Source organism: Lemur catta, chromosome 4 (genome assembly GCF_020740605.2).
Source record: "Lemur catta isolate mLemCat1 chromosome 4, mLemCat1.pri, whole genome shotgun sequence".
Classification (NCBI taxonomy): Eukaryota; Metazoa; Chordata; class Mammalia; order Primates; family Lemuridae; genus Lemur; species Lemur catta.
This window is the reverse complement of record NC_059131.1, coordinates 30,619,823-30,645,928: the sequence shown is the minus strand read 5'-3', so window position 1 is coordinate 30,645,928 and position 26,106 is coordinate 30,619,823.

Below are 26,106 nucleotides of genomic sequence, written 5' to 3'. Positions count from 1 at the left end.
AAAGACAAATATAGTATGATCTGACTTATATGGGGAATCATAAAGTGGAACTCAGAAGTAGAGAGTAGAATGGTGGTTACTGGAGGCTGGGGATGGGGTAAGGAGAGACATTGGTTAAGGAGTACAAAGTTTCACTTAGGAGAAATAATTTCTGGTGTTATACTGCACAACATGGTGTCTACAGTAATGATATTGTGCTATAAGTTTCAAAAGAGCTAAAAGGAGAATTTTAAATATCCTTGCGACAAAGAAATGTTACCTATTTGAGGTGATGGATATACTAATTAGCCTGAATTGATCATTCCACAATGTACTTATGTATTGAAACATTGCATTGTACTCCACAAATATGAGATTATTATTTCTCAATTAAGAATAAAATAAAACTTAAAAAGTATAGTGATGAAACAGTGAACTGCTTAATAAATAATATTGAAATAAACAAAGAGGCAGAACTATAGTTTCAAAATAAGTGTGTCTGACCTCAAAACCCATGCCTTTTTCCATGGTACTGTATTAACTTCCAGCTGATTTTTCTGTATTTGTGAGAAATTTCTCCTAAATCCTGATTATCTTGTAAGACCATAGGATTAAATAAAAAAAAAAATTAGGTACCCTTGCAATTCTGTTGTGGATTAAGTTCTGGATGTATGTTTTTAAAATTAAATATGACTTTTATTTTTTGTTATTTTTATAAAGCAATATATACTTTTTGTTGAAAAATTATAAATTTCTACTAATAAAAAGGAAGTAAAAATACATATTTTCTCCACTCAGGGATAACTTCTGTTAACTCCCATGTGTATATTCTTCTGCTATCCATGTTTTGAATGTCATCTAGTACAGTATTTGTTCTTCACTTGTTATAATATCTTTGCAACTTACTAGCAATATATCCGTAGAATAAATGAGAGCAAAGACTAATTTTTTCTACCATGAATAAGATATTTTCTTTGTATTAAATCTTTGAGTGGCACAAAGCCTAGACTGTGGTTTACCAGAAGAGTTTGGCCCAGCATTTTTAATGATCATAAAGTGAAATGAGGACACAAAAATGAAATGTAAGAACATTAGAAACCTTGTAGAAAAAAAAGAAAGTCAGTGGTGGTTGGGAATTATTTGTTTCTTTGGCTTAGGTCTCAGTGTTGTTCCATTTTAATAAGTCAGTGATAATGGACATAATCTACGTTCTTTCTCTAGCCTAAATCCCCATCCTAAATTCTCTGTGAAGTGTGAGATTATTCTTTAATCAAAATACATAAATGATAATAAAAAGAGTTCCCTAACCTCAAGACATTTATAATTCACTCCTTTGCCAATGTGTATATAGAAGGTGGTAATAGCAAGAGTAAAATTAGTTTGTGCTGTCTCAAACTTCAGTACTCAGGGAAAGGCTGCATGGATTGCAAACAAATTTCACTTAAAGATTTATTTTTTTATTTTATATAGTTTGAGAGACAGGGTCTCACTCTGTTGTCCAGGCTGGAGTGCAGTGGCACTGTTCTGTGATCACTGTAACCTCAAACTCCTGGGCTCAAAGGAGCCTCCTGCGTAGCTAGGACTACAAGAATGTACCACCATGCCCAGCTAATTTTTTTTATTATTTTTGTAGAGACAAGTATTGCTATGTTGCCCAGGCTGGTCTCTAACTCCTGGCCTCAGTAATCCTCTCACCTGAGTCTCTCAAAGTGCTTGGATTATAGGCATGATCCACTGTACCCAGCCCACATTTCAAAGATATTTTATGGACTTTGCTCAGGAATCTGGTACAATTTCTGCTGGAAAAACCCCAAAACACAAAAACGTAAGTTAAATAAAGTTACCTATTGGTGGAATACAGAAAGAGCACTTTCCCCTTCTCATCTATTATTTTACTTTACTTTTGAACTTCTTCATAACATTTTTTGTAAATCATTGCCGCTGTTATTTTTCTGAGTAGGTTGCCCACAATGAAATAAAAATCTAGGATAGAGTGAAAAATGACATAAGTGCAGCAACTAAAGAACAGATCTTCATATGTAGACCATTATTGTTTGCATCTACCTAGACAGAACGTCAAGAAGGCAGACGTGTTCCTGTGATCCTTACAGAGGAACCAAGTTTATTTCTCCTGGGTTGCTGCATGGTGGTTCAAGGGTTGTTGCCTGGTGACAAGGTTAACAGAGTGGGTGGAGAGGGAAGAATGCCAACTCCTCTGCAAAATGGTCATCCCTTACGTAGTAATTTTTGTTCCATGGGTCCTTCTGTGTGAATTTTATGAAGAGCATTTGAGTGAAATTCTAACTGGATGCTCCTTAATGATCTGAACCATGAAATCACCAAGTCACTGAGAGAGGATATATTATGATTCTTTCCTCTCTGATGTCCTAATGGAAACTAATCCAAAAGTAATAAGCTGTCCAAGGTAGATTCCAATTAAATGCTTTACTTTAAAGATTACTTGATCTGATCATGAGGCAGAAGAAGAAAACTGAACTTTATTTCAAATTTTTACCTTTGCAATTTTTTCCAAGTAGAATTACATTTCCTTGAATGAATCTAGTATATGTAAACACTTGTTATCTTTAACATTTCAAATAACATGAGACTTCTGGTATTTACTTCCATAAGGCAGCCAGTAGGATGCAGAATATTTCTGACTAAACTCATGAAAGGTTGGAATACTTTACAAATAAGGACAGACTAAAGATCTGGGTTTTTCCTTCTGAAAAGATAAAGACGAAGAGGAAGTTTTATTGAAATGAATAAAGTCATATAAGTGAACATAGATCAGGTCTCTAAATGTGACAATACTAACGTAGTGGTTTTTTCCATATAAACTCAAAATTTTTGGACAAATAAAGGGAGATATAACTTTAACATAGTTGAGAAAGGAACAAAAGGCTCTGGGGAGAACTTTGTCCTTAATAGTCTTTCCTTTACCTATTCTACTGAAAATTCAGTTTGATCAGAGTTGGCAGGATTCTTTTTAAAACCAAAACCAGTTGCAGGGGAGGGTTGCAATCTTTAATTCACACTGCAATGTAAACTACTGCATTTCCTTTATTCTAAGGTGCTAACTTTTTTTCATATCTTTAACTTTTGAAATTGGTGTGCATTTTATAACTTATATGTACTTTTAATAAGTAGCATTTTTCTCCAACGACCAGATGTTTCAATTGCCACTCCTACCAGCAAAAGAGAACCAAGCACCAAGCTCTTTCTTCCCATTGCTTTGGACTGAAGCAAAAGCTCCTATGGGCACTGACTGGTAAAGGCCAGGTGCATCCTAGGTGCACAGGAGGCTGCTGGCTGCTGACTTCTAAAACAGTAAGGCTATCCCCTTAACTTGGGGATTTTCCCAGATATAGAAAGACTAAATAAAAGATTATGGGAAAGAACAAATATGACAAATGTTCAGTACAAAGTGATAGCGCAGAACTCACTGTACTCATGTTCAGAGAGATTATTTGAGGTAACTAAAATCATAACCAGTATATGGCAGACTTCCCAGAACATTCTTTTTCTTATTGAATGTCAAAGTATCCCAAATTACTTCTAAAGAAAACATCCACACACTAGATAGCCAATGGATAAGTTTGAACACTTGTAAGCAATACTGTTTTCAGACTCAACCCCTATGCTCTACCTCAAAGGCAGAGAAAACTATCGATGTCTTAGGAAGTCATCACAGTTGTGTATGACATCATAGCAACAGCTTAGTTTCTACCAAAGGCTGAGAAACAGGGAGTCTAAGGAATTGGATAAAGGAAGGATTTTGAAATACAGTCCATTGGATGTTTCAGATAGCTTGTGGCATATTTGATAATTATGGACAACCAGAGCTTCAGTATTCATGTGTGTGGGAATTTTATGTGCTCTACTTAAAACCTGAATTGCAAATGGAAAGGAATCTCATATTCACACAATTCCAGTGAGCATTAGCTATGATTCTTCCTTGGCAGGGAAGAAAAGAATAAAGACTCTCTTAGCTGTCACTTCTTCTTGTCCCAGTTTGCAGGTCTGTTCTAGCAGAACCATTTTTAAAACTGACAACAACTACAACTAAGCCAATGACTGATATGCCAAGACGAGGATTTCCATACTGCTGCAGGCTTTGTTGATGGCCTGACGCAAGCAGGACAGGCACCTTTTGTATATGAGCATTGAATCATAAGATTTCAGAAGTGGAACAGTCCTCAAAACAATAAAACTCAGCTACTTTGTCTATTAGATAAATAAAGCTGAGAAATACAAAAGTAGATTTGGGTCTTTTCTGTTCATCAAATATGGCTACTATTGTTCTATAAATGACTAAAATGGCAAGTGCATGTTTCACCCATAGTAGGGACCTAGAACATAAAATACAAATTAATTTTTAAAAAATTTCTAATAAATACTGATAGACTTAGAAAAGGGTAATATGGGGCATGTAGTAATGAAGAGGTCACAGTGACTTTAAATGACTTTTATACTAAAGATCTGAATGCAGACATGTGAGTATCTAAGTCAAAATATCTCTTAATACCATAATAAAGAAAATTGGTCCATATTATGCAGAATAGCTGTTCTAGTCATCTATGCTGGTTGTGCCTTATTGCAGTACAATTATACTGAAACAAAACTGGAGTCTAGAAGTAACCATTCAGATGACTGTCTTGACTATCAATTTCGAATCTCCTATAAAAGTTACTCCTTCTTGTGTCAGCAGTTGCCTCTAAAAGTATAAAAATTGTGGAGTGATCAAGCACTAAAAATCCTTTTTTTAATTTCAGCTTATTATGGGGGTACAAAAGTTCAGGTTATAGATATTGCCCATGTCCTGCCCATCCCCCCGAGTCACAGCTTCAAGCGTGTCCATTCCCCAGACAGTGCGCATTGCACTCATCATGTAGTTATACCCCCATCCCCTCCCCTCACCCCTATCCCCCCGAGTCAGAACATTCAAGCGAAGTACTAAAAATCTTAAAAAAGAAAAACTTTAAATTATCTGTGATTTAAGTGACTAGGAATCACTCCATAGTTTTCAGATTTTTTTTTAAGTTGCAAAACTAATAGTATTCAAAATGTTTCATGTAAATGAAAAAAATAAGCTGAGTTTGCATCAAGGGATTGAATTTGGCCTTTTTATTCTTAGCTATTTTAATCACAACAACTATTGGGTTGTTATAGAAATGATTTATTTTATGTTTAACGCAAATGAGAGTTTACAAAATTAGAAATCAACATTCATTTAAATTTGTGTTATGTTTCATTTCCCTAGTAATTGCCTCACTCTTTTACAATATTGTATGATTTAAAAATATGTATTTGCCTTGATAGCTTTTATGATGCCTACCAGATTGCCAATATCAGGGTAAAAATTAATCTCATAATCAACCTTAAAATTCTCAAGTTCTTCCAAGAGGGAACAATGTACATACTAAAACACACATCCTCAGCTAACAATGTGTTTAGCATAATATAGCTCAACAATTCAGAATGTCCAGAAATTGATTTTTGGCTTTGGGAAAATTTTATTTCCCTAACCCATTGTTACTATAACTGCCTTCTATTTTAAATTAATCTGAGAGGTACTAAATACTAACAATTTAAATCCTGGAAGCCTATTGTATCAGTGTGCTGACCCACATTTTGAAGCCTAAATCTGTTTCACAGACCATCAATAATACATTTTGCTGCATTATTCATTTGAATCCTCAACTAATTATAGTATAGTAAGTATCCTTGAAGTAAATTAATGAGCAGAGATTCCTAAGCAGGAGAAGACACGGAGACGTTAGCTTTCAGCCAGGTATTTACCTTGAGTGATGTGACATCAAGTGATCCTAGACAATCACACATTCAGTCTAAGTTCTAAGATTTCTCCACAAGGGATGCCACAACTTGTTGAGAAATTTGTTTCAGTGTTTATCAGCCTTCACTATGAAATGTAGCCAATCTAAATTGCTTAGGCTGCATTTCAGGATTAGATTTCTTGTTCCATATGTAAATAACAAGAATGAGTCATCTTCTACCTTTTTTCACCTCAACTTTTTGTTTTGAAAATTTTAAGACTAAAGAAAATGGGCATTTATATATCCTTCATTTAATTATTAACATTTTGTCACATTTCCTTCCTTATGTAGGATGTTCTCCTACATAACTACAGTGCCATTATCATGCCATTATTATACCTAAAATATATTAATTCAATAACATTATTTAATGTACTATGTCTTTGCATGTCTTTTATAGCTATTTTTAAAAATTCAAGATCAAAGTGCTTGCATTACATTTGGTTATGTCATCCCAGTCTCTTTTAATTCAGAACACTCTGCTGGATGCTTTTTTGTTCGTTTTTAATGGCATTAACTTTTTTTTTTTTTTTTGAAGAGCACAGTCCTATTGTCTTGTAGAATCTCCTACATTATGAAAATTTTAAACTGTTTCATCATGATTAGAATCAGGCAAGATGGCACATAGATGATATTAGTATTATGCCATTGCACTGAGAAAACTGATATCAGATTGTCCCACTATTGGTGATGCCAAGTTTGCACACTTAAGGTTTTGTGTGTGAAATCACTCCATTGTAAAGTGTAGTTTTCTCTTTGCATCTTATATGTGGCCTATAGCATGATATGAGAGACTTTGTGAATATCTTGTTACTTCCCATACTTTTCACCCAGTGGTTTTGATGACCCTTGTTGGGGCCATTTCTTATTCTGGTAAGGAAAATGTGTTTTTCTAATTTAGTACTTTCACCTACATTTATCATTCTGTTTATTCATCTTTGGTATATGCCCCTTTATTATAGTTGAAGTTAGGGATACAAATCAGCCTTTTTCCTTCAGCGGGAATAACTTGACAATGATGGCCAATTTTGCTGGTTGGCTCGGTTGGTCAACACATGCTGCTGAGAAAGCCAAGGTTATGGCTTCAGTGTTCATATGGGACCAATTACTTGGGCTCTGTTTCAAGGCCCAGATAATACTTTTCTTTTTCCAACTCAGAATTGTGTGCCAGTGGCTACCTGGAAAACAGGGCATATAATTGAGCTAGAGCTGTACAAATATTTCTAATTCAAAACACAAGCTCTACTAATTGTGGATTATCTTTTTGTGTGAAAGATGACAATTATAAAAATGTCTTTTTTTAAAATTTACTTCTGTAGGTCCCACTTTACAAATATTTAAATATTTTTATGACTTCTTTTTTCATTTCTGGCAAGCATTGAGGACCAGTTATCATAAATAAACCTCCTGCTGACAGCAATTAAAAATTATGCAAATTATTTTTACCACTAAAAATCATGTAAAATATATTCTAAAAAAAGACATTTGCAGTTTAAAAACAACAGAAAGACCCTACTACCAAGAAACTTACTCTCATGTAACCTCCAAAATCTAAAGAGTATTTGCAAGAAGAATAAAAAATAATCACAGAAATAAAAGAAAAATATTGTTGAACAATCCAAAAAAATGAATAAAATGATAGTAGTGTCTAATTTTTGAGCTAAAAGGACAAATCTGAAACACTGGATAACAATATTGTATAAATTGGGAAAGGAGATAATAAACACTAATGTGTTTTAAATATCTTTTATTGTATAGGGATATTTTAATATTAGACTTTGTTCTGTTAAGCAAGCATGATAAATTGTTAAGGGTAATCACTAGAAGAATAGAAATAGAATATATAAAGTCCAAAACAATTTATGGAAAAATACATTAAAGAAAAAAGAAAAAAATATCAATTTACAAAAGCAAAAATGCAGGAACAAAGGAAGAAGACAAGTGAGACAAAAAAATTTTAAAAACTATGGTAAGAAGAAGTTCATACATGTCTACAATTATAATAAATGTAAATGCACTTAACTCATTACTTGAATAACAGAGATTGTAGTTTAAGTGAACCATTCAGATAAATGTTTATAGGAGATACATCTAAAGTATAAGGATACATAAAGGGTGAAAGTGAAAGAGTAGAAAAAGATTTATCAGGCAATTACTAATGAAATAAACCTGGTATGGCTATATTAATTAGAAAAAAAATTTTAAGGCAAAAAGGCCAGTGCATACAGCAAGTCACAACACAGTGAGAAAAGTTTGCTTTCATCAAGAAAATATAAAAATCCTAAATACGTATGCAAATAATAAAATAGCCTCAAAATATGTGAACTGACAAAGCCACTGTCATTACAGTGGGAGATTTCAACATACCTTCTCCCATTATTTATAGAAAAAAACAGGTTAAAAAAAAAAGGAAACATTTTACAAGATTATAATAGACAGGTACAAACTTGAATTAATGGACCTAGTCAGAATTCCCTATCTAACATTACAGAACATAATTCTGTTCAAGCTTTTATAAACAGGATGTTTATTAAAATTGATTAGGTACTGGAGAATGAAGCAAGTTTCCATCAAAATTCAAAGTTATTATTTTAATCAAAGCCTTTGCCCCCAATGCAATTAAGTCAGAACGTAAAGATAGAAGGATGAGTAAAAAATGTTCTTAATGTCTGGAAATGAAAATAACAACTTTTAAGATTATACATATATCAAGAAGAAATTAAGAATTAAAAGATAATAAAAATAGTTCAGATAAAACTTATGGGAAACAATAAAAGTAGTGTTTTGAAAAAAATTTTTAGTCTCAAATGCCTACATTAGAGAAAAAGAAAAGTTCAAATTAATGAGCAGAGTATAGAACTTAAGATATTAAAAAGGAGTAATAATATTAATCTAAAAAGTAAGATGGAAATATCAGAGATAAGAGCAAAAAATTTAAATAAAATAGAAAACAAAGACACAACACAGATGATCAAAGTATAAAGAATAAGGTTGGTGTTTTGAAAGGTCTTTAAAATATGAAAAATGAATACATAGGATATTAAAATATTTTAGATTTAAAAAAATTTTTTTTTAAAGTTTTTTTTTCAGAATATTATGGGGGTACAAAATATTTTATTTTTATTATTTTTATTTTTTCTTGCATATGTAATCTTTATTATATATTGTTTGACCATATAATTAAACTTTTATACATACATACTATTATACCTTATATGCATTACAAGGGGTTTTCAAGGATAAATGGATTACACACATTTTTATTTATTTATTTATTTTATTTCAGCTTATTATGGGGGTAAACGTTCAGGTTATATATATTGCCCATGCCCCCCCACCCCCCGCATCTGAGCTTCAAGCGTGTCCATTCCCCAGACAGTGCACATCACACTCATCATGTAGGTATACACCCATCCCCTCTCCCCACCCCCCACCTCAGTCTGACACCCAATTGGTATTATTCCCAAATGTGCATTTAGGTGATGATCAGGGAAACCAATTTGCTGGTGAGTACATGTGGTGCTTGTTTTTCCAATTCTTGGGATACTTCACTTAATAGAATGGTTCCAACTCTCTCCAGGAGAACAAAAGGGATTCTATATCACTGTTATTTCTTATAGCTGAGTAATACTCCATGGTATACATATACCACAATTTACTAATCCACTCATGAATTGATGGGCATTTGGTTTGTTTCCATATCTTTGCAATTGTGAATTGTGCTGCTATAAACATTCGGGTTCAGGTGTCTTTTTTATAGAAAGACTTTTGAACCTTTGGGTAGATGCTCAATAATGGGATTGCTGGATCGAATGGTAGGTCTACTTGAATCTGTTTAAGGTATCTCCATATTGCTTTCCACAGGGGTTGCACTAGTTTGCAGTCCCACCAGCAGTGTATGGGTGTTCCTGTCTCTCCGCATCCACGCCAACATGTGTTGTTTTGGGACTTTTTGATCAAGGCCATTCTCACTGGAGTTAAGTGATATCTCATTGGGGTTTTGATTTGCATTTCCCTGATGATTAGGGATGTTGAGCATTTTTTCATATGTTTGTTAGTCATTCTTATATCTTCTTTTGAAAAATTTCTATTCATGTCGTTTGCCCACTTTTTGATAGGGTTGTTTGATTTTTTCTTACTGATTTTCCTGGGTTCTAAATAGATTCTTGTTATCAGTCCTTTATCTGATGTGTAGTATGCGAAAATTTTTTCCCATTCTGTAGGTTGTCGGTTTATTCTCGTGACTGTTTCTCTGGCTGTGCAGTAGTTTTTAATTTAATCAGGTCCCATTCATTTATTTTTGTTGTTGCTGTGATTGCCTTAGGGGTCTTCTTCATAAATTCTTTGCCTAGGCCAATGTCTGTAAGAGTCTTTCCTACATTTTCTTCTAGAATTCTAATAGTTTCACACCTAAGGTTTAAGTCTGTTATCCACTGTGATTTGATTTTTGTGAGAGGTGAAAGCTGTGGGTCCTGTTTCAGTCTTCTACATGTGGCTATCCAATTTTCCCAGCACCACTGTATTCATTTTTGAATAGCAAGTAATCCTTCTTGAAATTTCCTCAGGTGAGGAGCTTTTAGTTACAAGAACATCATTAGCAATCTTTTTCTCTTTAGGAAAAATAAGATTTGCATATATTGAAGTTAACTGTACTTTTTAAAGCATCTGTCTTGCTTTAAAGGCAAACTGTAGAATTAATTTCTTACTTTTATGTAGCTTTAAAAATACCACAGAGCACAGAATAATAATAGATATCTTTAACTAAAAGGAAAACAATCATATGAGCATAAAATACCAAGATGGGTGAGAATTAATAAAATGGCTCTTCCTTGAGCATTAACATCTTTCTCTGTGACACCCTTAGGTAATCATGAACTCATTCCTAATTCTGGATTAAAAAGAAGAAATTTATTCTCATGGTGACCTTTGCAGCAAGTATAGCATCATCTTTCGCTGTTCAAAAATCCAATGTGCTCATTAATCAAAAAATCTATAATCTGAAGAAAGTGTAATCCAAGGAGCCACCAAAGCATATAACAATTAAATAAGAAAAACCCTTTAAAAGAACTGCAGAGATCCAAAGTGCCACCAAATGACAAATTGTTACTTCTTCCAAGTACTTTACGTATTGAGTGGATCATTTCGGCGTAGACTAAACCAATAGAAACCAGTGTGCGGAAATGCTTCTGCCACATGTTTAACGTTTACCTACATATTTCAACTATGGATGAGGAATTCTAATCTGCTTCAATGGTGGTAGAGCAATACCCATGTGGTCTAAGAATAAGATTCCATATTGATTTTCTTGTTGTAAATTTTGAATTTTGCACATGGAGATATTTTTTGTCTATGAGTTCTTTTATAGTGTCTGAATATTTTCCTTGAATTGTATAAAATTTATAAATTTTGTTTGTCTTTTATATTAAAATGCCATTTGTGCAAGTTTTCTTAAAAAAAAAGAGAAAAATATACCATACCATAAAATGTTTATCACTCTGACATGCGTCAAAGGAAGTATTTGGTAGTCATAAACTTGAGGAAGTGCAGCATTTTGCCTGTGCTATGTCTCATGTTTTATTTTTATTACAATGACATGGTGTGGTTTCACTTCAGTTAATCCTATTTCTTTTAGGACCTACATCTATGCTAATTGTCATGGCTAATTAGCCTTACAGCAAAAGCAGGCAAACCAACAAAAGAAATGTTTTTAGTGAATATCTTTTGCTGTACAGTAATGTGGTTGAAAAGTATAATAATCTGTTAAACATTGAGTTCTTGTTTTAAAAGGGTCACATTATCTTGGCATTATCCTGTATATCAAACATTTTGTTATGTTGGACAAGACAGGTTTTAATTCCTCAGCATTTAGTATTGTTAGAAAATGCCCACATCAGAAGAGTTTACATTTAAAACAAATTCTACTTTAATAAAATCTGAATAAATAAGAAAATGTAATAGGTAAGAGTTGATGCATGCTAAACAATATTTGCTGGACAAGTTCATGCCCTAAGGAGACCTTTCTGGGATAGGCAAGGGTTTCTTTCCTTTACCCTCTAGTATAAGGAGCAAAAAATCTGGGTGAACAATAAATTCATGTAGTTGCGCTGAAATTGTTATAATGGCAACCTCACAAACTAGATTAGGCTGGTATTGTCCTTGACACTGAGTCCTTGTGTGTGCATGGAAACTTTAGTTGTCCAGGGTACATTTAGAAATGAAAGTTGATAGGAAATCTTCTAAACCTGTGGGCTTCCAGAACCAGGGAATAAAACCTACAAGAGCACCGGAGCAGTGACCTGAGTCCCAGGTTGTCTCTGGGTACAGCTGCTGCCATTGCAATTATTACTCCACTTACCACCTATTACTTTACTGTGCACCAGCTATATGCCAGGTGTCATAAATACATCATCTCTTTTAACCCTTAAAGAATCCATTTTGAAAAGAGGAAAACTGGGCTTCACAAAGATTAAGTGATTCCCTTAAGGCCACAAAGCTAGTAAAGGAGCAGAAAACCAAAGTTTCTCTGTCTCCATAGATTATTATCTTATAATGATCACAGGCTTACTCAGTCACAGGAGGGAAAATGAGACATTAGCAAGCATCCTTTTCCATAGCATGGGGCTTGAAGACCTCTTATTGTGTTTTCCGAAGTGTTTTTCTTCCAGAACAAATTTGTTAAACAATTCCACTTAAACAGCCACAATTCATCCAGCTCACTTTAATGAAAGAAAGTAATAGGAAGCAGATTTTCTTCTTTTAAACTCAGATATTTTAATAGCTGACTTTTCTAACAGTAATTGCTATACTATAATAGTTTAAAAAAGAATGAGTCATATATAAACAGCACATTTTCTGAAAAAGCTCATATGAATGGGTGCACAAAATCACATGCAACATGTCTATAGTAAACATTTTTGTATTTGGCCTGATAAGCCTTCTTGCAAAGAGAAGGAATTCTGCAATGACTTATTCCTAATATGGTTCAGGTAGAATAATTTAGTTCCTATGGAATATGGCTCATATAAAAATTGAAGATCCTACTTAAATGGCTCTAGAGGAAGGAGGTGGAGTAGTCAAATGGATTGCTCCTGCCTAACCCTTGCTTTCAACTCTGTCCACTCATCTGTAAGCTTCTTGGTGGCAGGAGGCACATCTTGTTCTAACATATAACTCTCCATTTTCTAGCACAGTGCCTGGCAAGCAATGGAAGTGTTTGTTGGAAGAATAATAGAATCCTAGTTTGTAATTTTGAACCGTGGGTAATAAAAACAATACTTACAGTTGATAAACTGCTTCATCCCTTAATAGCATATAGAGAGATGATAACTATCTTATAGATAATTTAACTTTTCAATTGATTATTTGAGTATTGCTTAGTGTTAGCATTGTATTTTTTTAACCTCAGTTTCTTCTTTTGAAGGCTTTTAATATGACCTTGATATGTCTTGGGAAAGAAAAGGACAATAATGCCTAGCTTTTATTTTGTTTTCTTCTTCTCTAATAAGAATGACTTTCATACTATAAAGGGTAGAATAAACATTACTGGGGGACACTGAGACAAGGAGAGATGGAGCATTGGTAAGAAAGCACCCCCTACATAGGTTTTTAATGATTTCCACTCTGTAAATGTAAGTGGATTTCATCTATGGGCAATTAAACAATAGTTGATGTGATTGGGAAATCACTTCCAGTAATTTTAGAAAAATCACGTGATGTAGCAGTTCCAGGAGATTGGAGATAGGGTATTAGCTTTGATTATCCTTAAAAGACTCCTAGATTTGATAAATGAATTCAATAAAGTCTCAGGTTACAAAATTAATGTACACAAATCAGTAACATTTCTATATACTAATAATGACCAAGCTGAGAACCAAATCAAGAACTCAGTGTCATTTACGATAGCTACAAAAATACTTAGGAATATATTTAACCAAGAAGATGAAAGATATCTACAAGGAGAACTACAAGACACTGATGAAAGAAATTGTAGACAATACAAACAAATGGAAAAATATCCCATGCTCGTGGATTGGAAGAATTCATATTGTTAAAATGACCATATTGGCCAAAGCAATACAGATTCAATGCAATTCTTATTAAAATACCATTGTCATTTTTCACAGAATTGGAAAAAACAATCCTAAAATCCATATAGAATCAAAAAGAGCCTGAATAGCCAAAGCAGTCCTAAGCAAAAAGAACAAAACTGGAGGCATCATGTTACCTGACTTCAAATTATACTACAAGGCTGTAATAACCAGATCAGCATGGTACTGGTAGAAGAACAGACTCATATACCAATAGAACAGAATAGAGAACCTGGAAATAAAGCCATATACCTACAAGCAACTGATCTTTGACAAAAGCAGATAAAAAGTCCCCAAACAATAAGTGTTGGTGTGGATGCAGAGAGATAGGAACACTTATACACTGTTGGTGGGACAGCAAACTAGTACAACCTCTGTGGAAGTAATATAGAGATACCTCAAAGAGCTAAAAGTAGAACAACCATTTGATCCAGCAAGCCTATTACTGGGCATCTACCTAAAGAAAAAAAACAGGCATTCTATAAAAAAGACATCTGCACTTGAATGTTTATAGCAGCACAATTCACAATGGCAAAGATATGGAAATAAACCAAGTGCCATCAATACATGAGTGGATTAATAAAATGTGCTGTATGTATACCATGGAGCATTACTCAGCCACAAAAAAAAAAAAATGATGATATAGCACCTCTTGTATTATTCTGGATAGAGCTGGAGCCCATTCTCCTAAGTGAAGTATCCCAAGCATGGAAAAACAAGCACCACGTGTACTCACCATCAAATTGTTATTGATTGATCAACACTTATGTGCACATATAGTAGTAACATTCATTGGGTGTTGGGCAGGTGGGAGCGGGGAGGAAGGGATGGGTATATTCACACCTAATGGGTGCAGTGCTCATTGTCTTGGGGATGGACATGCTTGAAGCTCTGACTTGGACGGAGCAAATGCAGCATATGTAACCTAAACATTTGTACCCCCATAATATGCTGAAATAATAGTAAAAAAAAGCATATGTTGGGGAAAGGGCACCCTATTCAATAGACAGTGCTGGGAAAATTGGATAGCCATAGGCAGAAAAATGAAATTGGATCCCTGTCTCTTACTGTATACAAAAATTAATTAAAAAATGATTAAAGACTTAAATGTAAGACCTGAAACCATAAAAATTCTAGAAGAAAACACTTGGAAAAACTCTTCTGGACATTGGCTTAGGCAAAGAATTTATGGCTAAGACCCCAAAAGCCAATACAAAAAAACCAAAAATGAACAAATGAGACTCAATTAAACTAAAAAAGCTTCTGGACAGCAAAAGAAACAATCAATAGACTAAATAGACAACCTACAGAATGGGAGAAAATATTCTCAAACTATGCATCCAACAAAGGACTATTATCCAGAATCTACAAGAAACTTAATTCAGCAAGAAAAAATTAAATAATCCCATTAAAAAAGTATACAAATGACATGAACATTTTTCATATCAATTTCAAAGAAAAATATACAAATGACCAACGAACATGTGAGAATATGCTCAGTATCACTAATCATCAGAAAAATGAAGATTAAAACCACAATGAGAACATCTTACTCCAGTCAGATGGCCATTATTAAAAAATAAAAAAACAATAGATGTTGGTATGGATCCCATGAAAAGGGAGTGCTTATACACTGTTGGTGGGAATTCATATTGTGAGCAGAAAAATTTGAGAAGCACAGCTTGCTCTTAATTTTACAGATGAAAGGACTAGAAGACACAGAGTCAATCCTGAGTTCTATCCCCAGTTCTATTATTTGCTAGCTGTGCAATCTTGGGCAATTATTTAATTTCTTTAAGTTTCAGTTTTCTTGTCTAAAAAATAGTGCAATAAGACCTATATACTTTTTGGTCTGATTCTTAGATGAGATAACATAAGCAAAGTAGGGGAGTGTCTGATATAGAGTACACATTCAATATGTCAATAAATGGTTATTATAAAGGCCAAGTGACTTGCTTAAATCCACACAGTTGTATGGCATCAGATTTGTACTCAAACTCAGGTCTTCTTATTCCTGCCTCTGAGCTATTTTTATGACAGCACAATTCTGGGTATCATAACTCAGAAAATAAGCAAACCTATTTGTACTTCTACATCATTAAAGTAATTTATGTGCAATAAGAACAAATTTGGAAAATGCACATGTGCAGGAAGTGAAACAACAATAAAACAAAAACAACAAAAAAGGAAAAACATTCAGTACAACCATTCGCATCTTAATTAAAATTTTAGCATACTCTATCAGTCCTCTATTTAATATATAGATTTGTTTTGGTTTTAGTAGAATTATATTATCTTTATTCAGTTTTCTATTTTGGTTTTTTCTGTTTATTACTAAAATATATACTTTCCCTTATGTAATTAGAAAGTATTTAATAGTATCATTTTTAATAACTGTATACCAGTCCATTGAGTATATGACAATTTTCTAAACCATTTTTCCCAGAGTAGACATTTAGGCTGTGGTAATGAACATCTTGTGTGTGGCTGGCTCCATGGTCATAGGAGTTGCCCCCCTTAGCAACAGGCAAAGCCCAGGCTCTTGCAGAAGATAGTCCTGCCTTATGTACTGGTGTGTCACAGAACTCAAGCCTGAGCCTTCCATTCACCCTTTCAAACTTGCTTAACCACTCATTCTTTTCCCAGGCAAAGATTCTTCTTTTTAGGCATAGTTTTTCATATGATCCCCCTTGTCTTGGATGTTTCTTTGGATTGCCCCTTTAGCTCCCATATCACCTCCATTCTAGAATATTCTGTCTTGATCTCCTTTGCTCCTTACTTCACAACCACAAATTTATCTTGTCTCCACCTGCCTCTCTTTCTTCTTTAAACCTACCAATGGGATCCATTGGTGAAGTGGCTGAAAGAGTGTTTAATGTTTTGTATGTATATGTGGTTGTATGTGGGTGTGTATGTGTGTCTGCATGCACGTGTGTGTGTATAATGGGAACTGTAGCTTCATACTATCTTACTGAGAAATTCTAGAACACTTTGAGCAATCCATAGATTGTTAGACTCTGAAAGAAATTACCTTTGTGAGTTGTGCTTGGGTTAGGTATTAAAAATATATATGTTGTTGGGGGTGTTTGTTGGGGGAAGTTTTATATAATGGAAAAACATTCTGTGCCACTCTGATATATATTGTACATAAAAAAATGATCAATCCAGACATACTCTCATACAAAGAAAATATGACCCAGAGCTTTTGGTCACACTTCTGACTCTGCAGCTCAGAAATTGTAACAAATTTTCCCATAAAACACTGGAGAATGATGAAGGCCTCAGGGAAGCAAGCATACACTGTTTCTCTTTCTAGTGCTTTATGGAATAAATGTAAAACATTACCAAGGCTTTATCTGAAGTTCAGAAAGTTTACACAGTGGGGGCTACATGAGTATCAGGCTTTCTAAATTAAGATTCAGAATTCATATCTAAAACTTGAGTCTGTGTACGGTTCCACATGACTGATTTTTCTTCCTGATACATCAGATGTTCTTCTCCAGCATAATTAATGCCAGTCTACTGACATCAGTGAAATGCACATGAAATTCTAAACGAATGTGCCATTAGGTACAACTCTTATTTCTTACCTAAAGTCAAGGAACAACAACAAAAATAGAAATAACCTTTCATTATACCAGGCAGTGTCAATTCAGCATATTTTGAACATAATGAATTGTAGAAGGAAAATATTTGTGTATTCTTCAAGATCAAATATTCATAAATCTAGAGACCAAGAATTATTTAAATTTGGAGTTTTTGTAGAGCTCAGCTAGTAAGGTATTAAGGTGGTGTATGATCACTGAAAACTCACTGGTATTTCTAATTTTGTCCAATTTCCTTTATGAACTTCCCCTTTGATATTTTTGTAGCGCTAACACCCTTGGACACCTGATTTAGGTAGTTTTGGACTCACAGATGGAACAAGTTTGATGTTTTCATAAAAAGGTCATACCACTTCCTCACTTCCTCAACCTCCAATGAACATTTCTTTCCTTTGTTTTTTTAACATCTCTTTATTTTACTTTTACATTATCTCTATTTGTATCTTATACTCGTAGATGTCATGTATGTTAAGTCAGGAGTCAGCACCCAGGACTTGCGTCCCCAACCATGGCTTCCCCAGCACCTAATGGACCTTATGGTGCGTGAGCCTCCACTGCTGTTGAGCCACAAGTCACTGATTTCCATTCTGTTTATCTTGTCATGTCTAAGTCTGCTAGGTGACCAAAGAGTGTCCTGCATCCCTTTGGCTTGCCTTGGTCCTAAGACATGACCTGCAGACTAGATGCAAGAACACTACAGACCTGTGCCCCTTGCCCAGCCACACTCTAATGGACCCCAGTGGAGGGCAATGAGAATAAATGTGAGGGAGACCACAATCCCCTCATAGGACATGTGATTTCAAAAGAGGAGAAATATATGGTGCATGGGGGAGGGGTGTGCAGCTGCTCTCCATTTCTTTCTGTTTTAAAAGAGCTGCACTAGTTCCCTCCATTTAAGGTACAGCTAGCAATCATTTCTTCATTCAGCATATGTGTATTTAGTCTCCTAGATGTTGGCCATTATGGTAAGTTTTTAAAAGGATATAAAGCTGCAAAGATATTTGCCTTCAGTGAGATTACACTTCATTTAGTAGGGTGTGAGGAAGGTGGGAGGTGAAGGAAAACACAGAAGCACAGCTAGCCACAATTGAGGAAAGATTCATAGTAGGTACTCACTAAATATTTGCCAGGTGAGGGAACAGATGCATGCATGATTAGAGTACCTCAGGGACTCAATCCCCGAGGTGGTATTCTGAAATGGCTTTTAAAACAGAAGTAGGACATGAAAAGGTGGATATGGCACAGAAAATCTGGATATAAGATATGGCACTCAAGAAAAGCAGTAGGGAAGTGCTGTGAACTGTTTAAGGGCCAGTGGGCTCTTGCTCAGGCTGGAGCAGAATGTGTGTTAGGGAGAAAGAATGGAAGATCAAAAAGGCTGGAAAGATGGGCTTGGATCCCAGCATGGAAAACCTTGACTGTCAAGGGCAGGAGTGTGGCTTTTATCTCTTGAGCTATGCAGAGCCTTTGAAGAATTTTTGTGTGGAGCAATGACCTGATTAGGGGTCTTCTTTGGAAGATCCCCGGGTAGCATTTTATTAAATACATTAAAGGGAGAGGAGCTGGAGGGAAAGGAATGTTGAGAGGCCACTACAGCTATCTCGGCAAGAGGTTGAGTGATGGGGAGAGGAAGGGATGGAGAACAAGTGATATTCAAGGGGAATCACTAGGGTTTAGTGACTGAACTTGGGAGGAAGTGAGAGGGGTGGCTTTGAAGATTGGAGCCTGAGTGATTAAAAGTTGTGATGCCCTAAACAGAAATTATGGAGTCATAAAGGAAAGCAGATTTTGGGAAGAGAAGAAGAGATTGGCTTGTTCATTGCTATATTGAGTTTGAGAAACTAGCACATAAAGATATGCAGTGGACATTTCTTTAAAAAAACACGTAGACATTAAACTTAGGAGAGAGAATGAGCCTTAGGAGCAATGTTTGCAGGGGGAGAATGTGGAAAGGAAAGAAGAGAACTGCAGGAGAGGCAGGTTGGAGGAGCACACAAGCCTGGAGGGGCAGATGGGAGCACCCAGGGGAGGGTTGGGCAGAAGGAATCCTAAAGCTGTAGCTATGGATTTCCTTTTACTGAAGCTCTTGTTTTTGTTTTAGTCTTTTTTTTTTTTTTTTTTTAAAGGTCCATTTGGGCTGAATGTTTTTGACACCCCATAGAACTGAATGTTCTCTAGGGATCTGGTCATACAATCAATCGTCTCCGGGCATTGTTCAACTCTGGCTATTTTTTAAGCAAGGGCAATATACATAACCTAAACTTTTGTACCCCCATAATATGCTAAAATAAAAAAAAATTCATGTGGCCTTTTTTTATGGTTCTTCTTTAAATAATCTCTATGACTGCCTTAAATAATTTATTTGCCACTTTTGGTTTCCTATCCCAGTCCTGTGATTATGTCTATGACTTTGTTATGACCCCTCTGTAAGTTGTCAACAGTCTTCTCTGATGGTGGAATCAAGGGTCAAGGTTCAGTTATAACAAGGGCCTGATGATTGCTTTAAAATCAACAAAAGTCATGACTTTTGGGGGTCTCTATGGTACTATGTGGTCATACTGGCTTTATTGTTGCTATCTAAGGAAAACAAAGAAATCTAAGACTTCAAATAATGAAACGGAGAGGGTAAGGACAAACTCCACGTGTGTGTATATGTGTGTGTTGCATGCCCGTGCATGTGAGTATGCTCATATTTGAGTGAAGTTAGCTCATCTGATGAAGTAATCCATACCAATGCCATGAGTGACACCATTCCAAGATGTGACTTTGAATGAAAACCATTTAAAATTAATGAAATTATGATCAGCCTTTACAGGTTTGCAATCAATATCAGTTTACAAAACGCTTTCATACATACATCATACTTGGACCTAGCCTCTCTGTCTCCAATCTCATTTCCTTTTTCCCTTCCTTTCTGTAATTTGGCTCCAACCACCCTGGCTTCCTTGCTGTTTCTAGAAAGTACTAAATATGTGCCTACTTTAGGGTTTTTCTCCTCCAGCTCCTCTGCCTAGAATGTTCTTTCTACAGATGTTGGCACAGCTGCCTTCTCCCCTCACTCAATTCTTCTCTCAGAAATCACTTTCTCAGGGAGAACCTCCCTGCCCCCACTCCCCCAGTAAATACTTGACCACGTTGCCATTCTCTATCCCCTTACCCTAGTTTATTTTTCTGGTGAGTACTTATTACCTCCGGAAGGTACAAATCTACTTGTTTGATTTCTGCTTGCATTTCTCACTAGAGTATAAACTCTAGGAGGACTGGGACTTGTCTGCTTTGTGTACAAAAATTTCATTAATGAATAGAACAGTGACATTCAAAAAGCATTTGTTAAGATACATGCTTGAATATGTGAATTTGATTATCTTGTGAGTCAGGCTGGGTGAACATCCCCATTTTACAAGTGTGGAGACTGAGGCTCTGAGGGAATGACTTGTCCATGGCAAAGACTTGAACTAAAGGGCTCTTGGATCCAAGTTTATAGATGTTGTAATTGACCACTTACATGCCTGTGAAAGGGTGGCCCCCACAACGTTTTAATCTTAGGCTTTAAGACTGGATTTAATTTCATGCATACTTTTTGATACTTTGTTTTAAAGCCAAAGATTTTTGCAGCTATTAGAAATCCTTCTTTTTAAATTTGCTTTCTTGTTTCTCCAGAGAAAGCTAGTGAAAAAGGGATGTTATGTTTTTGCTGTGTTCAGCAAGTCTCTAAGGTGCATATTTATGAAGAGCTGAGCTGCAAAATGGCTTTGTCTTTGCATTATGATAAAAACAGTTCTTATTGTTGAAAAAGAGAAAGAAAGATTCCACGCTTCTTCCAGCTCATTCTGCCACAAGGCCCAGAATTTAAAGAAAATTCTGTGCTATGATCACTCATTTAGGGTTCAGGAACAAAGGCCAAATGGATTATGAATGTAAGGGCTTTGTATGAGATGCTTCTGTGGCAACTTAAACCATTGTAAACCAGAGGAGAAGATTGGCCTTTTCCCATCCGTTAGTACACCTATCCTTTTCCTTTTAGGAACCTTTCTTTTTCTTTTTCTATTACATTTTCCTTTAACCTCCCAATGCTTATTTTCTTTATGTAAGAAAAATACCATTTCATTTTTATTTGTTCACCAAAATTGATTCACTTCATCTATTCACCAAACATTTCTTAGTTGCCTACTCTTTGTTAGTTATTATATTAAATGTTGGGGATTGAAAATTTAATGAGGGTACAGCCCCTGCCCTCAAGGAACTCACTTTTTAGATGGCAGAAAGGTCAAGTAAGCCATTAATTATACAGGACATGGCAATTCAGGCTCTGATCCTATGAGCACAACATATTCTAGAAGCCTAAGTGGGGCTTTTAACCCACTTTGAAGGGTCAGGATAAACTTCCTGAGAGAATAATTAATGCTTGAGATAATTGCTATAAGGTGAGAGATAAGCAAAAGACAGACCACATAGATGTTTGTATGTCATTTTAGTTTGTTTAAAAACTATGATTGGCCTGGGAGGGATTTTAACAGAGAGTGATGTAATTAGATCTCTTTTTATCAATAGATAATTTTGGGGGGCAATTAACATAATCTAAAAAAGAAGTGATGATGATAGCAGTGAGAAGGATGGGAGAAGCAGATTCTAGGAATACTAAGGATAATTTGTTGCCAAGGTCCTGGATGATGCAGTGCAGAGAGTGAGAAGGCAGAGCCATGTGTGCTGACCCTCAAGCTCCTCCTTGCATGTAGACACTAGAGTTTGCTCTTCATTGAGAGAAGGGATACAAGGACAAGGTTCTACCTGGACATGTCATATTTAATATCTCGTTAGAGATGTCCTAAAGTTATTTGTATTATGTATCAGAGCTCAGGATCAAGAGTGATTTGATACATATTTGGGAAGCTTGTCAATAAGAAAAAAAAGTTGATACCTTCAAAGGAGAGGCTAAGAAATGTGAAGAAAAGAGCACTGAAAGTAGAATTTTTGGGAAAGCAAATGTGTGAAGGGTGAGAAGAGGAAGATGGGTGGGAAAAGGTAGAAGGTAGAGAGGTAGAGGAACAGTAGAATTATGATACCACTCATATCACCAAAGGCAAAGTGGGCTGTAGGGTAGAATGGTGTTAATGGTGCAGAGAGGTCAAGAAATGACAAAGAAGTTTTCACTAGATTCAGCAACAAAAAGGGTCATTGGTGGCTTTTGTCAGGACAGTTTCAACAGAGTGCTCTTCAGGAAGACAGACTGTTGTGGGCCGATGAGTGAATGGGAGCAAGGGAGAGGAGCCCACAAGGATGGTGTACTCATTGGCAAAGCTAGATTGTCATAGCAAATGGTGAGAGGATGGTATCCTCAGGGCGATGTAGGGTTAAAGGATTTTCATTATGTTTTTAAAGGAGAGAGACCTGAGTGTACTAAAATGCAAGGAGCTATAGTAGGACAGTGGCTGAAAATGCAGATGATGGATGAGTGAAGGAGCGAATCTCCATAGGAGCTGAGGGGCCAGGATTGACAGCACTCGTGAGTAAGTAGCTTTCGAGAGGCAATGGGACATCTCTGTTATAACTGTGGGGAGAGGAAGATAAGGGAAAGGTGCAGATGCATGTCTGTAAGTGGTGAGTAAGAAATGACTGAACCTTCAGTTGATGGCCTCAATTTCCTGTTGAAGTGGTCCTGTTGAAGTGACCTGTCTGTGGTCACGTGTTAGCAATGAGATAGGTAGATAGATAGATAGAAGAGAATGAGGAAAGAAAAGAAAAATAGATGTTGTGGACTAATGAGTGAGAGACCTGGAGGAGGAAGTTGGAATTGAGAATGAGGCACTGGTATTTAAGAGTTCAGAGCCATTCTAGGAGAATTGCAGATTCAGGGAAGGGTCTGGGAATGGGTGACTAGAGTGAACAAGACATGAGACTCAGTGACATCAATGAGGTTAAGGATGGGTGTGTCTTTCACATGGACTCTGAAGTCATTGAAAATAATGTTAGAGATGAAAGCTGTCAATCAGATGTCAGTCAACATGGTAGAGTGGTTAGGGAGGCTGATGGAAGGGTAATATAGATTGGCCAGATGGCAGGAATGCCTATCAAGTATTTAAACTTAGGTGTTTTCGAAGTGAATTTTCTAAGGGGTTGAGAAACTAATGATATGAAAGTGGCTGTAGGAAGTAGAAAAATTCTGACTCTGTTTCCTGCCCCCAAATTATGAGAAAGGGTGGGAGAATGAGCAAAGTATATTCTAAGGGTACTGGAGAAAGCAGTGTTTAGGCAGAGACAAGGTTTACATCGAGAGCTTGTTTTGTAAGCAAGGCAAGGAGAGGAGCATACCTTGGGAGGGAATATTGTTTATAAGGGAATTCAGCTTAAAATCCTGGAGATACATGAGATGGGAATAAGAATGGTAAAGGCAGCCCAGAGTAGACATGAGTACAGGAAAGGGTGTGGATTCAGGTTAGGGCATGGCAAAGGATGACAGGGATGTAAACAATTGTGAGATTGTCTGACTTCAATTTCCTTCTATAGTGCCCTACCTAGTCAGAATGGGAATTTGGGAATCTTTGGGATGGGGCAATCTGGAGGAACTGAGTCTGGAGGGGTATTTTTGCTCACAAGTGAAAGCACAGGGAATCTCAAGACACCAGGAAAAGATTCAGCTGCAGGAAATAAGAGAAAGCCCTGTCAAACCAAAAGTTGCTATATCCCGAGAGCATAGGGACAGGCAGATGGAGTTGGAAGGCTAGTAAGAGTGTGCTGCTGCAGGCACTCTTTACTTTTAAACTCTGCATTCTGGGCTGGGTATCATCGCAAGGGCTGGTCCTTGGAAAAACCACTCATGTTCTTGTTTTCTCCCTGCTCCCCATGTGATTCAGCCCAAATAATCAATAGTAGATGTTTTACCCATCTTACAATGTTCTAATAATCTGATAGTTTTTTCTCTGAACTGACTCATTTGAGACCTTCAAGACGTGGGCCTCAATATTCTTGGGGGGTTGTAAAGAAGTTACTCAACTTATTATCCATTTATCTCATCCAATGACAAACCTATAATATCTGAATTTAGACAGGTAAGAATGATCTGTCACCATGACAGAAAGTTTACCATTATTCAAAATATTCACAGTTTGAAATATTAACTTGTCTAGAATTGAAGGTGACATTTTTAAAACTGAAACAACATGAGATACAAAATTTAGCTGCCATGTGGTGTCGTACCATCACATAAAATAAGATGTAGCTATTAAATTGATCTTGGATCAGAATACTGCACACTGTGCAAAGTGAAAGACAATACAATGGTGAGTGGCCCTTTTTTTTTAAAATTCAGGGAGAAAACATCTAAGTATGGAATAAACTCAAGGAAGCTGGCAATCTTAGTCAACCAAAGGTAAATTGGATCTTTACAGTTCTAATTATCTTGGTTACAAACAGTCTGTCAGTAATATAACTCTCTTTGTTTATCCAAGTCTTTTATTCTGTGTGTATTTTAAGATTCATGATTACCTAAACTGACTGTGTCCCTGAGTTGACTGTAGGTTTTTGGGGAAAGAGCATTGAGATGGCAGGAGGTCAATAAAATAGTGGGATATGGCATGAGATCAAGTGTAGGGAATGTGAAGAAGTATATCCATTCATTCATACAAAAAATGGATATTGAGGACTTACTATGTGCAAAAACTGTTGGCTCCAAAGATAGAGATGTAGCTGAGTAGGAGACATAATCCATGTTCATCAGTAACTGGCGTGCCACGTATAGAAGACTGAAACAGGATACATACCTCTCACACTCACAAAAATCAACTCATGATGGACAACAGACTTAAACCTATCCATGAAACCATAAGAATTCTAGAAGAAAATGTTGGAAAAACTCTTACAGACATAAACCTACTCAAAGAATTTATGAAGAAGACCCGAAAAGCTGTAATCATATGTAGTTTTGCTGAAGTTCCACTGTGAAATTTCTTTCCTGATTTCTTAGTGTATCTAATGTGATGATGACTTTAGATATATTCTTCAGCTGAGGTATGCCACAGGAACCCACTTCCAAAAAGGTAGTCTCTGAACTTGATGGGAATCCTATTTCCTTCTTTGCCTATCCCCACAAATAAGATAAAACTTCCTATTACTGACTTCCTTGCTATTAACCCTGAAGGAAGTTTTTCAAATTATATATGATTATTTATATAATCAAAATATTGCATTAATTGAATTACATTAATGTGTAATACATAAAATAGATTGTTTATTAAGAAGAGTGACTCCTTTATTATTGAGCTATAATTCACGTACAATAAAATCCATCTTTTTGAAGTATATGATTTGTACTATTTTTTAGTATATTCACAAGATTGTGCAGCTGTCACCATAATCTAATTCTGGAACATTTTCATCATCCCAACAGCAAACTCAATACCTATTAGACTTCTCTGTTATAAAATTTCACTTAATCCATGAAATAACAGAGTTTTTTTGTGTAAGAGGATAACTTCTAGAGTAAAAACAAAGGTTTCAATAGCATCACTTAACAGCAAACCCCTGGATATAATATAATCTGGGACTCCATAGTGCCTTGTGACTCAATTAGGTGTGTGTGGCCTATAGTCTTGTTCAAAAGTG